The 16,596-nt window shown below is 42.8% G+C and overlaps 1 protein-coding gene and 1 long non-coding RNA gene across 2 annotated transcripts in view; one reads left to right on the forward strand and one right to left on the reverse strand.

The window, feature by feature from the left end:
• Nucleotides 1-13,138, reverse strand: part of USP9X (ubiquitin specific peptidase 9, X-linked) — a 162,769-nt gene extending 149,631 nt beyond the window's left edge. The window contains exon 1 of the mRNA XM_019529090.1: nucleotides 13,061-13,138. The gene's annotated coding sequence lies outside the window, so the exon portion shown is untranslated. The remainder of the gene's footprint in view (nucleotides 1-13,060) is intronic.
• A 126-nt stretch (nucleotides 13,139-13,264) lies between these two features.
• The window catches only part of LOC109305915, a 20,425-nt gene continuing 17,093 nt past the window's right edge, over nucleotides 13,265-16,596 (forward strand). Inside the window, exons 1-2 of the long non-coding RNA XR_002099764.1 lie at nucleotides 13,265-13,654; nucleotides 15,401-15,468. This is a non-coding gene — a long non-coding RNA (uncharacterized LOC109305915). The remainder of the gene's footprint in view (nucleotides 13,655-15,400; nucleotides 15,469-16,596) is intronic.

Consider the following 16,596-nt stretch of genomic DNA (forward strand, 5'->3'; position numbering starts at 1 on the left):
GAGTGTAAGAGAAGAATCAACATTATTAGCAATTGGCTTTTTTGGGCTGATGTAGCCAATAAATGCCGCATGCATGGTCACAGCTGCAGCATGCAGCTTGGAGAGCAGCATCTGGCACCATGGTAAGTCTGTTGGGGTCGCCAGGGAAGCGCATAGCAGTGGGAGCTGCCCCCATGTCTCCTAGATGAGCCACTGGCTCCATCCTGTGCCCCGCGTGCCCCAGCCCCACTCCCTCCCTCACTGCAGGGTTCTCGATCTGCTCCCATCCCCCCAGACTTACCAGCGGATGCCGCTGTCCAGGCTGCATAATTGGATCAGTATTGGCTGATATGGCTAGTCAATAATCAGCCATCAGTATCAGCCACAAAAAATCTTTATTGGTGCACCCCTACTAGAAACCAGATTCTCCCCCTGCCTCCCTGCAAGACAGAAACCAACTGCATATTCTTCATGTCCTGGATGCTTAACTTGGCACAACTGAGATTTTATGCACCTCGCACAACTGAAACTTGACTCAATGGAAGTCGTCTTAGAAACAAAGTGCTCTATAATATTAAAGTGCTCCAGGAAAAGGGGAAAAAACAACAGGCCCCAAGTAACAAATTGGGGAGTGGAAGTAAAATTATATAGATTTAAGCTAGATTTAAGTTAGATATCAGGAGGCGCTACTTCACGGTCAGGACGGCTAGGATCTGGAACCAATTTCCAAGAGAAGTGGTGCAGGCTCCTATCCTGTGGGTTTTTAAGAGGAGGTTAGATGAACAACCTTGCTGGGGTGACCCCAGTACTCTTTCCTGTCATAGCAGGGGGTCGGACTAGATGACCTACTCAGGTCCCTTCTGACCCTAGAAACTATGAAACTATATTTAATTGCGATCTTAATCTGTGCCTGTACTCCCCATTTGTAAGATGGGAACTATACGGACTTCTCATCTTTGAAGATTAATTCACTAGTATTTGTGAAATGCTCAGATACTGTAGTGAAAGCAACACAGAGAAACTCATGCAGAAATTAATAATTCTGTAGTCAGCACTGCGCTGGATGGTGTACCCTAAACATAGCCTAGGACCAAACATGTAATGACAAGAAATACTGGATGGCTACTTACTTAGTGATCACTTGTGCATCTTGTACACTGAAAGTAGTCAGAAGTCCTTTGAAAAGCTAGGTATACTTTCACATAATTAAAAAGCAAATATGCCACATAATACATATGCACAAGAGAGGCAAACTAAAGTTGCACAGGTAACTATTAATCTAACATTTCCTAACTCTAGAGCATAGAGGGCCAACCTTTTTGGTAGGTATGACACAAATTAGGTCCCCACCCTCCCCACATGCCACTCTGATCCCCTCCCCCTGCCTTATCTGCTGCTTTACTTTCTGCTCCCTGTCCTTTCCCCAAAAGGATCTTAGAGATATGCAAGGAAGAAGCATTAAGGGACAGGATACAAAGATAAGAGAACAGAGTAGAATGGCAAACCACAAGCATGAGTAACTAAGAGCACAGAAGTGCTACTTCTAGTGACCAGAGACTACAGTAATTCTCAGAACTTTCAGCAACAAGGTTAAGCCATAATTAATGACACCCTTCTAGCTGGTTTAGATTCTCTTACATCTAATATATCTGCATCCTTAATTCCTCAAAACCCCATAGTTGCCCTTTCATTACTTAAATATTTAAGATTCCCAAGACAAATCTGGTTTCTCCTATAATTTCAAGTTAAAATGGTCTTTACAGGATAGCTGTTATTCAAGCAACCAACCAGGGTTTTGCAAAAAAGGATGCTGCTATCTGTGGGGCTCCTTTCTTATTTATTGCAGAAGTTGGAAGGTATTTCAAATAAAGCACAGAAGTACAGAAACAGAATTGGCTGATCTGGTGAATGGCCACTACAGAACTGCATTCTATCCCAGCCCCATCCCTTGTGCTGTACAAACCAAGCTTTCCACAGGTTCCACTGTATTTTTCCAGTGTTTAACTTGTAGCAGTTAAGGCCTAGTTCGCAGACATACTAAGAAAGTATGACTGCAATCAAAATCAATATAAAAAGTATACTTCAAATTCAAGCATTAGGAGCATCAAGTTTGAAACTAATGACAGAAGACTTATTTGACATTTCTAGCCTGTGTATTCATGTCTCAAATCCTCTTCTGTAAGAGAGAAAATCACCTTACTTCTTAATGTGCTGTGAAGATTAATTAATTGTTGTTTGCACAGCAATTGAGATACTAAGGTAATAAGCACTCCAGAAAAGCCCATGAAGAAATTAATCCTGGGGTACTCAGTGCAGAGTTTGGGTGATGTGAAATAAATATTAAAGACCTATCAATTTCACTGAGCAGCATCCACTCTGTGCATTGAACTAGGCACAGAACCAGTAACAAAACTGTACAGTCACTTAGATTTTCACAATGCACCAAAAGTGGGACAAACTGAGTTTACATGGGCAACCTGTGAACTTTAATGTATTTAAATGAAGTGCTGTATGTTACTATAACTAATCTTCCAATTCAGGTTTAAGCTAATATTCACAAGGGAAAATTGAAATATTATAGTCCCAAATGTCTGTGAAGTTGAAGTTTCTTTTTAATCACTTGTTCTTCACATCATGCTATTCCCAAAACATTTTGCTAATGGTGAAAAATCTGATAACCAGGTAAATGAATACAGGCAGTCCTTGACTTACAACGTTTATAAATTGACACCCTGTTTCAACTTGGATGTCAGTTTTGACTTTACAATGCTTGATCTGATGTGATGCCATGCCAGCAAACTAGTTTGCTGCGTCGCTCATCTCCCTGGAGAACATCTGTCCAAACTTCCTTGGACACTTTCTTTAAGAAACCAGACAAGACTCCAGAAAAACCTTCAGCCAAGACTCCTGAGAAGACTCCAGCCAAGAACCCTTCAAAAAGTCCAACACCAAGCACCTTTCAAAAAGTCCGGCAAAGTCACCTCAAGGAAGTCCTTCGCAATCAATATGATTGCTATTTACAAAATAAATACATTAACGTAGCTATATTACTCAACTATAATTGATTGAGTACAAAATACTCAATGTGATGTATTTTTGGTGAAAATAGGGTACCGGGTCTTGGTTCAGGAACCAATCCCCTATTTATAACATTGTTTCTTATGAAAAAATTGGTTCCAAGTTACATACATTAAGATGTGGTTTTTAGGAACCAATTGTGTTGCAAGTCCGAGGACTGCCTGTATTAGGTGTAGCATAAATGCCAGGAAAACAGTTTTTTCAGTTTCATTTACTGAGGAATGAGCTCTTTTAAAAACATTTAGATTAAAAAACAGAAGTCCTATACATTGCATGTGTATAAACAAAAATACTGGCACCTTTCCATTAGAGGATAAAATCTCAGTTGAAACGTTTCATTCAATTATCAAGCGTCTGATGAAAATACAGTACTTTTGAAGAAAGCAGTGTGCTTCAGTGTAATTCTTGCACATACATATTCAATAAAGCACAGGAAGACTCAAAAATTTCTATCAATTAGATGCCCTATGACAATACTTCTTTTTTTTTTCAAGACCACATTCCCAATGAAGCACCTTATATAGTCAAGACAAGCAGGGATGCCAAGAATCCCATTCAGGAAAATACAAAGAAGAAAAAGTAAGGAGAGGAAGACAAGGGAATAACAGCTAGAAGTAAGATGGATTGATTTAAGTTACCACGTGGAAAGCCTCAATTTAAATAATCTTTTTTATCTATATTGCAGCTCTCTTCTAAAGAAAGATGAACTCTGGTAGATTTACAACTACATAGAGCCTTTACACTAGATTTGGCACATCATTTTGTTATGTAAAAAAGTTCATAATAACTCCATGTACATTTATTTTGCTTTAAATAGCCATCGGATTTAAAAAAACAAAGCAAAACAAAACAGCACAACATAAAAAGCGTTAGGAACAGGGTGCATAACCCAGAACTACCTCCCAAGAAACTAGGGTAGGGCAGTGGCTCAACCATGGATGCTGCTGTATCCTAAGTGCTGTAAGACCCCTTCAGAGGTGCTGCGGTTCAGGCACTGCCACTGCAGACATGTGCAACTGCCCTGTGTATGTCCTTGCCCATTCTCAACCAGGATGTTGCCAAAGTCAAAAGTTATGGAGGGGTGCCTTGAATCTAAAAAGCTGAAAACCACTGGGCAGGAGGAGTCTGGCTCCCTTTCTTTCTCCATCATCCAGGTATGCATATTCCCAGTATTGAACCAGACTGGTCTCTTAAGAGGCACTAAGATGGCTACTGATACCTCCCAAGAACATTAGGAGGTACCTCCCAAGATGGAAGAGGATCTCTCCCCTGAGGACAGCCTCATTTTTGACCAAGCAAGGTTAGCTTAGATGTCTAGTAGACAAAATATGATCTAAGCTCAAGTTCACAATGTTTAAAAAATTAAATTCCTAACCCATGTGATTTTAAAGATAACCTGACAAATAGGAACTGATAAAGAAATCAATGCATCAGACAACCTCCATAATTTGTCATCTGCCAAGCAGCAGTAGAGTAAAACTAACAATATGCTAGTTATTTTTGCTACTTTCTCACCTTTCTCTAGACAGCAAAAAAACATGCTGCTATGGGGGGGGGGGGTGAGCACTAGCACCACTGATGAGGAAAGGTAACAAGGACAGGTCAATGAAGACATCAATTATTAGAGACACCACTAGACTCCATCCCTGCCCCTACCCCCACCCCTCCCTTTCCTATAATACTAGCCATAAATCTCCACCAGCCTATTCCTCTCCAAGACCTGTCATATGCAAAAGGCAGGACCACTGGAATAAAAGTTAGCCAAGAAAGAGTGAAAGAAAAAAAAAAAAAGCTTCACTTTTCAGCACTCAAGGAGAGCCAATTTTCAAATTCACTCACAAACTAACAAGAGGACAATAGCATTTCTGAACAAGGAGAGCCCTGGTAAGAATCTCCATCAGCAAGGACTTAATCTTCTCAACCAATGTTTTGCCTTGGACCCCTCTTCCCGCACTGTCTTCCTTCCCAACTTGATCAACAAGCAACTGAGAACATTTAAAGACATGTTTTCACCAATTATACTGATAGAAAAACATAAGAAAAAGGAATGAATGGATTTTTAAGTACCACAGAGGTAGTCAATGTCATACATCTTACCTAAACTAGGAAAATTACCCAGTACCAACTAGTGTCACCAAAAGGGGCTTGTGACCATACAGAAACAAAGGACAGGCCATGTTCCTCACCATTTCAAAAACCACAGTTAAGCTCTTCTGACAAAGGGTAAGGAGAAGAGAAAAAGTGAAATGAAAAAAAATAGCAGAGATACAGAGCATAGAGAAAATAATGAAAATGGAAAGAGGAAAATAGGAGCAAGAAATCAGAGTCTCAAAAACTTCACAAATAAAAATAAAATCTTACAGGAAAGAGAAAACTGAATTAAAAAGAAAGTTAACCATTTTTTTAAAAGTGTATGGTAGAGACATTTAACTGGCTAGTTACAATTAAATACAGTACACAAAGGGTGCATCTATACAGGTTATTAAGGCGACATGATAAACACTGGCGCAGTTTGCACCAAAGTCAGCTGCTGCCAGATGGTGTCTCCACTCGTGCCCAGGACAGCCGCAGTTTGAGTCAAGGTGGAGCAGACCTGGGCTGGCAAGGGGGCTGGAAGGGGGGATTTGGGGGAAGGGTGGCAGGGGTGTCAGGCCCAGGCTTCAGCATCTGGCAGCGGATGGGATGGCTAGGACATGAGGGTGCTAAAGTACGGGGCTAGGCAGCAGGCAGCCCCAGCACTTTAGCACTCTCATGCCCCAGCCAGCCTGTCACCATCTACAAGTGCAGTCAGCACACGTAATTATTCCACTGTAGGATAGTACTGTCCAGGACTAATTAACGCAGTTAACTTAATGTGCCCCAATACTAGTGTAGACAGTGACACTTTACTGCAGCGCAAACTAGTCAACTCTGCAGTAAAGCAGTATATGCACTCAAACAGTACTTAGTTGTTTGTTCTTTAGAAGATGCAGGTTATAACTTTGGGATACGTGACGATAGCAGTCTGACATCCCAGGTATTTCTCATGATATATTCAGGCTAGAAGACACTATCAAAGATTTTTCAAACCTCAGACTTATCTTTATCAACAGGCAATATCAAAATTAATAAATTGTTTCATAGTAAAGAAGGCAAGTCTGATGCTCAATTTTTTTTTTGTACAGACTGAATAGGAATTTTGCTGAGTTCTTTACTGGAGGCATTACCAAGTCATCTATTTTATTACCCCCATCATTCTTCCCCTCCCCTCAGATTTAAAGACACTATACTTAAGTTTCTTATCTTGAGCTACTTATTGCAAAGTGCAGACAACACTGATTTTGGCAAAATGACTGCAAATAATGGAAAACTAAGAGACGGAATTTTAAACTAAACAGCTTCATCACCAGAAGGCTCATGGAAAAACTATCCAGAAAAATTAAAAATAGCATGCCAGAAAAGTTGACAAATTGGAAGAAAAAATATTAGTATGTTCAAATGCAAGATTCAAAACTTTTGAATTTAAGGTTCTGGTGAAGTTAATGAAAACTCTGAGCAGCCAGAGGGAGTTTGCACCTTGGAAGCCCCAGGCAGCAGTTGAGCTTAAAATGGTAGAATAAATTACTGATCTTTTCTGGACAAAACTATTTTATTTCCAGTCAAGCTCTAAAATTCTATATTTTCTGGGACCATGCCAGTTTTTATATTACTGGAAATTATTACAACTGGACAACTTACATAGATTTGTATGAAGCAAGGGTCAAGTCATGAATGAATAATCTTTCCTTTCTTTCCATAAACGAGAGCTATACAAAACATTATTAGTGACAAATTATGATTCTGTACTTTTCTATCGACAAATTTTAGTCCATTTTCTTCTTCTAACCCTCATGAACTGAGACTAGGACAAAATGACTTCAGAACTCCCCTTTCCACCTTTTTAAGGTTAAGATCCTTGGATTTATTTTGATTAAAATTCTTAAAATATGCTGAAGTGTTTTACTGGTAAAACAAAAGCCTGAAAATAATGGTAGCTGTAAGGACTGCACATTAAAATACCAGTACCTTTAATAACTTCATTTGTTCTGACTTTATGATCTGCATTGCTAACAATAATAAAAAAGTTAAGGGGAAAAAACTCCTTTTCCCTTGCTTGTAAACTTTCATTTTTAATACAAACAGATGAAAAAAGCTACACCTTAACTCCCACCCAGCAAGTCTAATGCTGCTAGACTTTCCCACGGTGTTGACAAGGGAAACCCACCTTCAAATGTTTAGTAGTAGAGGGATCTTACCTCAAAGAGTTTTTACTTTTTTTACATTCATTCCTAAAGACTGACCAAATGAGACTATTTTTTTTCTTTTTTGTGTTGTTTTAGGGCTACCTAGAATTTAAAGAAAAATCTACTTCATGAGCACATCCACTGCAAACATGTATAGTTAAGCAACTGCCTCAGTAGCTGCAGTACTGGCACTGAAGAAATCTATAATGTAAATCTACTTTATTATACTCTTTGTGTACCAGAAAGGTACATTGCTGAATCACTCTCTAAATACAGACTTAGCTTTCCAGGTCATTAGTAGTGGCATTCAACTACTTGCAAAAAGTGTCTTTTTTCTAGAAAAGCCAGTATCCTGTGTGTAGCGTGACCTGTACATCTAAACAGGCCAGAATTCAGCAAATAGTAGCCTAAGGAATTTTTCCTTAAACTTCTGAAACTGATAATTCCCAAACACCTTAAAGTAAATTATAATAGCTTTTACATTGGTCTCACTAAAGTATCTGCCATTGCTTTGGATTTGAGATTGACAAGATCTGGCCGATGGAGCTGAAGGGCTTTGCTTGTGTCCACAACCGTACCAAGGCTGGACAGCAAGAAGCTGCACCTGCACCACTGCTGTTTCTCCCCTCTCCTCCCCCACAGCTGCACCAACACTGCTCCAGGCTGCCCGGCTCCTGTGCAACACCCCACTGGCTGAAAGCTGTGCCTGTAAACACAGCCAGGAGCAGGAAAGCCCCCAGTCACTGATGCACTGCTGAAGTCCCTTGGCCCACGTCAAACTGAGGCTGGGTTGTTCCAGCCCGCAGCTTGTAAAAGCTGCCAGACACTGTTTCAGATAATTTTTGGCAGATGGCAGCAGGGGATGGGTACAAACTCTCACTAAGGGAGTAAGACAAAAACTACCTATGGCTTGTCTTTAATATATCCATAAGACTGAAAGTCACAAGGTGAGTTTCTTCTGTAGAAACTTTTTTTCAAGTGCAGAAGAGGCCTTTACTTGCACATGCATAAGAAGGATGGAATAAGAAAATCGCCCTTATGAATTATTTGTTGTTAAGTACCAATTAAGTATTATTATTACTTAAGAGTAGAATTCAAATTGTTTAGCAAGCTTAAGTATTAGCAGTAAATTCAAAATTTACATGCAAGTGTACCTTCTTCCCATCAAAAACATGTACCAAACTTTGACAAGACAAAACATATTCATTTTTAATAGCAAAGATACTACAGAAATCTTCAATACTAACATTCCTGAAATCCTAAAATCTAAAACACTTGCTGCTACAGAAACTTTCTAGTGCTATGGAGGGGAAGAAGGGGGGAGAAATATCAGCTTTGGGGGGGGGGGGAAAAAAGGCAATTAAACTGTTTCAAATTCACAGTTTGTAGTTCTGCTTGTTTGACTGTTTCAAAACTGTTCAATAAACCAAAGGATTCATTTTCAAAAAAATATGAAATGCAGATTTTAAAGAGAAAAAATGGCATATACTGAAACACAAGAACTACATTTATTTCACTGATGTATGATTCCCAAAACTCATGCCAACCAACAGAGGATAAAATAGCAAAATCTAGTCAGCTACTTAAAATTTCTCTCTGATGTAAACAAAGTGAAATTACTAGTTCTGTAAAAAGAACAGAATATGAGTACAGTAACAGGAATTAGGTGTGCTATTCCACTTCCTTTTTAGAAATCAAATTACACACTGAAATTAAGAAAATGAAAAGCACCCCCCTTACCTGTAACATTAGAAGCTCATAACAGAGCTCTCACTCCTTTCCTGTTGTCCAATATGTCAAACCATGCACTCGGTTAAGCCAAATTTAGCCCACTCAACAGGAACTACTTGAAGCACATACGTGGGTCAAGGAAAATATCTGAAGTAAGGAAGTAAAACTAAGACACAAAACTCAAGCATTTTTTAACTGCCTGATGGCTGCCAGCTGCCTGAGGTAGCCTGATGCTCCTGTTGATACTGCAAACCTGGAGGTCCTGGCTAGAGAATCTTGTCATTCTGCTTACGGTCCTACAGATTACCAAATTTGAAGCCAGGCAGGAATTCTTCCCCTGGGTCAGATCAGTATATACTGTACAGCAGGAGTCTCAAACTGTGGGTCGTGACACCCCCCCCCAGGGGGTCATAATCAACTTAAATGGGGGGCTCAAACTCCCCTGGGAGTATGCGCAACAGCACAAGAAAGTGGCACGCGGTGGTGGTGCAGAGTGGTAGATGGCAGTGGCAGCTGCCATGTGCAAGCTCCCTGCCCCCCCCCCCCAAAACTCTGTGTTACAGTATCACAAAGTTTGAGAACCCCTGCTGCAGGGGTTTCTGCCTTCCTCTGTAGCGTGGGGAAACAGTTCTTTTGCCTCAGATCTACTAGCAAACATTAACTAACTTCTTGCCTGCAAAATCCAGAACGGATGTGATCTCCTAGAATACCCCTTCTAGTCCAACCCTCCTAAACAGACATTACCTACAAAAGACAATTGCCTCAAAGGATCTAGTTAGTGCAAGCTGCCCCACCCAACTTAAAAAAGAGTTCTGTCTTGAAGTGTAGGCAAAATCCCTTGTTAATGGCATCCCCAAGCCATACCATAGTCTTGAACAAAACAGAACTTCATCGCTAAAAAGGTAGTCGTGTCAAGTACTGTGCATGCAGTAACCCTAACTGCTTCACAACTAAATTTTCTGTGTATAAATATGCTATAATGATGTGTGATATACTGGAAAATAAAAATAAAATCTACAACACTGTAACACGTACTTATGATACTATATCTTTTGCACAAGATATAGTTTCAACCCATTCACAAACATAGCTCCCATAACATCTTATGTCACAAACTAAATTTTATACCCTAGCACAAATACAAATAGAGCAATGAAACCATAATAAGCTACACTTTTACGGATGCATCTTCCAAATACATTAAAGGTTAAGAAAACCAGATATAAAAATCAGAGCATACAGAAAATTGAAATCCTTTTCACTGTTTAGGAGTGGTCACCTACATATGAAAGCTTATATGCCTAGCAAGAATTATGAAGTACTAAGAACATAAGGTGGGATTTTTATAGCTGTTACAAAATTCATGTTCATAAGCTCTAATAATGGGAATTAAAAGAATGATTTTACTTTGGACAGGTTATCCCACAGCAGAGTTTCTTATAGCTCTCATTTGAGACATTTGATACTGACCACTCTTTGTGACAGGATATTAGATTAGAAGGACCAGTGGTCTGATTTGTCACAAAAATGTTCAAAAGAAACAAAGTAAGTAAAACTAAAGCACTGTTCTTCCCTTGAAAAGATGATCACAGGTTGAGGGAATACATTATTTAACTAAAATTAGATATTATCAATGTCTTGAACAAACTGTTTTCAAACCATTACTGCAATTCTTTTTAAAACTGCTAAAACAGTGAAAAGTGCATTTTCTTCCTTAAATAAAATATATAGTAGGGCCTGAAATCCATGTAACTGTTCATTTAAAATATTTTACAGTTTAGAACATGCTTTAGAAAACACTCCAATGGTTCCTATAAATTGTTAAGGAATTTTCCAAAACATGTAAAATAATTTTCAAGTGGATATTCATCATATTTTAAAATAACCTTTCCTTTGTTCAATCTGATCAATGACTGAATTCTTACTCATTTTTACTAAGAATAATCTCACAAATTGAAAAGCCCTGAATCAACTGTAATGTTAAAGCTGAGAGCCCATTGTAGGAAGTACTTTAGTTTCTTTACTGTAGTCTGAGATTTCCATTTCCTCAAGTGGCTATTTACTTTTTTTTTTTCATTTTAATTGTTTACAGTAGGTCTCACTTAGTAACAACTCCAGCATAAAACATACTTCAAGAAACTGAAAATATTGTATGTACATTTTACATAAACAGAGAGAGGCTCCTTATTTTGTGGAGAAATCTCAAATGTACTAGAAACACAATACTTTTTAAAGGTAGTGGTGTTTTAAAGATGCCAAAGTAATATAGGACTTTGCTCACACAACCCTTTCTGGTACCTCTATAAACAGCCCTTCCTGTCAGTTAAATTAGAAATAATAACTCTCCACAAGGGCAAATTTAGCAAGAGATAAAGCAGCAGTTTAGAAATGGCAAAAGCCAGAGACTGCCCAAAGAAAATACCATTTGCAAAATAGACTATATAAAAGGCAAAGGCAAAATGCACACAACGTAAATTAAAAATACAAGAGAGCTACCATGACACAAGCTCATGGGTTTATTTTTTAACTTTTTCTCCAAACAACTCTATGTTTGAGGTTCTTCCACTGCAATTCAGGTATTATCTTGAAGCATCCAAGATGTCCCATGCTTTTAGGCCTTCCCTCCCTACTCTAAATATTACAATTGAAAGATTTTATTAATACAGTTTGAAAAAGCAAACTATAGTGTCCTTCTGACTAAGGAAGTGAACAGTGATCCTGTCCCAATAATCAAAAACATCACCTGCTTCCAACAAGCACTAAAAAAAAAAAAATCTTTAGCATGCTTAGGATTTTGCTAAATCAAATGGGTTCATCCTCTATGCTCTTCGATATTAAACAGAAGCCCCACTGATTTTTTTTTCTAAATACACCCTCAGAAGACCAAGGGTGAAGGCATCAATTTGAAATTTGTCAACAGCTGCTCTATTACCCATAATCTCTCAAATTAGACACACCACTCCAGCCCCGTGCTCCACGAAAGCCCAGTCCTCCACACACTTATCACAGGATCCCACAGCCCAGAAGAGCAGCAGCCTTGTTATCTAGCAGCAGAACAACAGCCTGATGAAAAGGAAGATCTGGCTCCTCTCTGCCATAACAAGTGTTAACCTTAGGGCTGTGGCCACATAAAGAATTAGGGCCTATGAATTAAGAACAACATGAAGTAAATGCAGGCTCCAAGCCTGCGGCTAAGTCCATGCAAGCAGACCCTCAGCCTGGCTGCACTGATGGTGGTGAAGCTTTGCACCCAGCTGACTACCTGCCCCTGGAGCAGGGGGCTGCACCCAATGATCTTCTGAGGTCTCTTCCAGGTATAATGTCTACAAAATCTATGACAAAAAAGGGTCGGCATGGCACCCGTAGCAGAAAGCAGCCCAGACAATCCACACACCCAGCTAGTCAAGTGGTGCTGCTGCCGCTGCAGACCCAAAAGCTTTCCCAGCTTTATGTTAAACCGGATGTCATAAGCCAACCCTGACCCATCATCACTAGGCCCTCCTCTCCCAGGCTCACACGCTTACAGATCCTGAACAACGAAGAAATGCTTTTTTAAAAAAAAGAGGAGGGGAGGGACCCTCATTCATACAATCCAGTCTGTCGATGGGAAAGCAATTCCTGCTACACGAAGGCAACAACATGGGACTCAGAAACCAGCGCCGTTTCCACCCTTTCGCCACAGCCCATGTACTTTGCAGGGCTCCCAAAGGCAAAATACAACGGTGGAGGGGGAAAGGAGGAAGCGCTTGAAGGCCGCCTGTACAGGCCCTCTCTCTCTCGCTTGCTCTACCTCCCCGTCGGCTACGAAACATGGCCCCCGCCCGCCCCAGGCCCCGCGGGCAGCGGCCGACTTGCCCGGGCCCCGCTCGCCTCCCTCCTCCGCCCCAGTAATGGCGTTTGCGCCCGGGGAGCCGCAGCCCCGCGGGGCCCGGCCCGGCCCGGCCCGTCAGCCATTTTCCCTCGCCAGGATGGGGGCAGGGCGGCGCCCGGGGCGCGGGGCACTCGCTCACCCCCGCACGGCGTCCCCTTCTCCCGCTGCGGCTGCTAGTGCTGGCGGCGCGGCGGCGCGGGGCCCCCGGAGCGGCTGCTCCTGCTGCGGGCGGCGGAGAGCGGTGAGCGGCTGCCTCATGCCCAGCTCATGGCGGGCGCGGCGCCGGCCTGGATTTTTCCTGCGTCACCAGCGGGTGCCGGCCGGGTGGGCCGGGGTCGGCCGCTGCCGCTGCCGCCCGGGCTGGGTGGGTGGCTGGGTGGGCCGGGGCCTGCGCTGAGCTGAACTGCGCTGCGCTCCGCCCCGCGCGGGTCCGGCACACGCGCCCCCGGAGGGCGGGCGGGCAGGCGGCGAGCGGAGCGGAAGAGGCGCAGTCGCAGCGGGCCGCGGGGAGGAGAGAGGCGGGCCGCGAGAGGGGAGCAGGCGGCGGCTGTTGGCTCCTGGCGCTGGCGCTGCTGCGTCCTGGGCAATATGGCGGCTCCGACAGCGGCGCAGACTCCGACACAGCGCGGCGGCGGCCGTGGCCCCGCCACCCGAACAGCGTGACCCCCTCCCCCCTCCTCCTTTTCCCCCTCTCTCCTCCCTCCCCAAGCGTGGCCTTCCCCGCGGGCCCTGGGTGGGGACAGGGATAGTATGTGTACGGCACAGGGTGGGGGCGGGGAGCCGAGCCGCGCCGGGCTCAGCGGGGCGGGTGCCGGCGCGGCAGTTTCATGTCGGTTGGGCTCGTTGGCGGCCCATTGTGACCCGCAGCGCGAGCGGCGCCGCGATCCAAAACCCGGATGATGACGTCAGAGCTGGCTCCGCGCGCGCGGGGCGGGGCGGTGGCGTTCGCATTTGGACTGGGCGCTGCTGCTGCCTGACACTCCCCCTACCCCACGGGGCGGGGGAGCTGAAAGGGGGAGACCGGGGCGAGGGCCACCTCATGGGTGTGGGCTAGGCAGGGATCCTGGTTTTCTCTGATTTTTAAAAAAAAAACCCCTAATTTTCGGTTAAAAAAAAAAAACCCAAATCTATATTTTTCTGTGTTTTAAATGCAACACCACTAATATATAGATTTATAAAAAAAAGGCTTTTCATTTGAATCATAGAAAAATATGGATTTGAGGTTACTTTTTTAAAACCAAAACACCACTTACATACATACCGCACGGTTTTTCCCATGTTTCAAATGAAACACCACTAACATATAGGTATTCTGCATTTTTCCATGTTTCAAGTGAAACACCACTAGTTTGTAGATATTCCACCTTTTTCACTGATTAAAATGAAAGACCACCAATACACAGATAGTCCACATTTTCCCATGTTTCAAATGAAACACCACTGATATATAGATAACGGTGTTTCATTTGAATCATGGGAAAATGTGGATTTGGGGTTACTTTTTTAAAACAGAAAATTGGGGATTTCTTTTTTAATCAGAGAAAGCCAGGATCCCTGGTGATAGGAAGGATGGACAAAAGCCTGGGCAGGTGATGCTGAATAAACCTTCTGAAGAATAACCTGGCTGAAGAAGTTGGTATAATAAAAGATATTTATTTAGTTAGTTAGTCTAATAAAAGGTATGACATCTACCCAAAGCATCTTGCCTGGTTGAAGAAGGGTGTTTGTGCCTGAAAGCTTGCAAAGAGCAATTTTTCCAACAATTTAGTTGGTCTAATCTTGGGGTGGGCAAAATGCGGCCCATGGGCCAGATGTGACCCAGCAGGCTATTCCATCCGGCCCATGAGGCCCCTAAAAAATTTAGAAAATTAATATTTATCTGCCCCCAGCTGCCTGTCATGTGGCCCTCAATGGCTTACTAAAACTCAGTAAGTGGCCCTCCGCCCAAAATAATTGCCCACCCCTGGTCTAATAGAAGATATCGCAACTACCCAAAGAGCCTTGTCTGACTGAATAAACCTGGCCTTTTTAGGGAGCACTGGGGCAGACTGTCCAAGGCTTAGTTGGCAAAATGTAGCTGTAGTGCCTGACACACTGGTTGTGCCCAGGACCCTGCACTGACCTCAGGGTGAGACATCAACTGGGAAAGTTGCTGGAGAACCCATAGGGTATTTCCCTGTGCCTGCCTGGCACTGCGCCCATACCACACTAGAGCAGCAAGCTTTAATTTGGACTGCCGCATGTCAAACCACCCCACAAGCTTGAGGGCTTGGGTGCCCAGTTCTGACTCAAAGGAGCTGGGCCTAGTGGAGGATCCTAGGGCTGGGTCCTTTCACTTGACACACCAAGTCATGTACTAAGAGCCAACATTTCACTCTTCATAGAATTGCTGCCTCCTTTGCAATAAGATACCATAACTGATATATTCAGTGGCTGGTGCCCTTTAAACAAACTCTACAAGATTTCTCCCCTTTCCCAGGGCCAGACACAGGCATAGCTGAACCGGGCAGCCGCCCGAGGTCTGGACAGTAAGGGGGCCCAAAAATGGTATTTTTTTTAATGATTATTATCATTATCTCTGGAGAAGGCGGGCCTGATACTAAAATTTTGCCTTGGAACACTAAGGCTATTTAGGATGACCCCCAAGGGGAACCTGTTTTGGGTTATTTGGGCCAAAGCCCCAAGTGGCCCATCCAGCCTGAAGCAGAAGTCAAGTGACAATTGCCACAAATTCCTTTTCAGCCAGAGTGCAGACTGCAGAGTTGCTGAAACTTATTTCTTCTCCTCTTCCTCCCCACAAGTTTTTTACTGTGCATCCCAGACACCACTTAGAATACAATTAGATTCAAAAGCATTTTTCTTCATCGGAGCTCTTTATACAGCAATATAGAAGAGAAAACTAATAACAAAACAAGTTAGCAGGCAAGTAGGTCTCCTGAGGTACTATCTGAAACATTGTGCCTGAGTTTTAGGACAGGAAGTAAACAATATGGTAAGATATTTCAAGTACAAGGAAAAATTTAAGCAGAAATTAACAGGTTGAAATTCACTCAGGAGGCCAGGGCTAATAACCTCATTTCTTGTGAAAAATGTCAGTATTCAGACTTCACTATATATATAGACTGAAGTTACAGTAGGGAGTTTTCTGTCCACCACAAGGGGGAGGGGGGAGGGGGAGGGGAGTTCAGGATGAGTGGTTGCTCCTCAAGGAAGCGATCCTCAATGCACAAGGTAATTCTATTCCATCTCAGAGGAAAGACAGCAAGAGGGCACAGCAGCCCCTCTGGCTCTCCAGGGACCTAGCGGACCTCCTGAGGCTAAAAAGTAAGGCCTATAAAGGATGAAGGATGGGATTCACCTCCAAGGAGGAATATTCTGCACTGGTCCATTCCTGCAGGGAGCGAACCAGGAAAGCCAAGGCTACAACTGAACTCCAACTAGCTTCGAGTATCAAGGACAATAAAAAGTCCTTTTTCAGATATGTGGGGAGCAGGAGGAAAAGCAAGGGCAACATTGGACCCCTGTAGAACCAGATGGGACAACTGACAACTGACGCCCAGGAAAAAGCCAACCTATTAAACGGTTACTTAGCATCGGTCTTTCATCAGTCCCATAGGACACCCATGCCCACTATGGGACATGGAGGCCTGGGTGAGGGAGCTCCCCTGCCCTCCA

Source organism: Crocodylus porosus, unplaced genomic scaffold, assembly GCF_001723895.1.
Source record: "Crocodylus porosus isolate Cpor-Errol unplaced genomic scaffold, CroPor_comp1, whole genome shotgun sequence".
Lineage (NCBI taxonomy): Eukaryota > Metazoa > Chordata > Crocodylia > Crocodylidae > Crocodylus > Crocodylus porosus.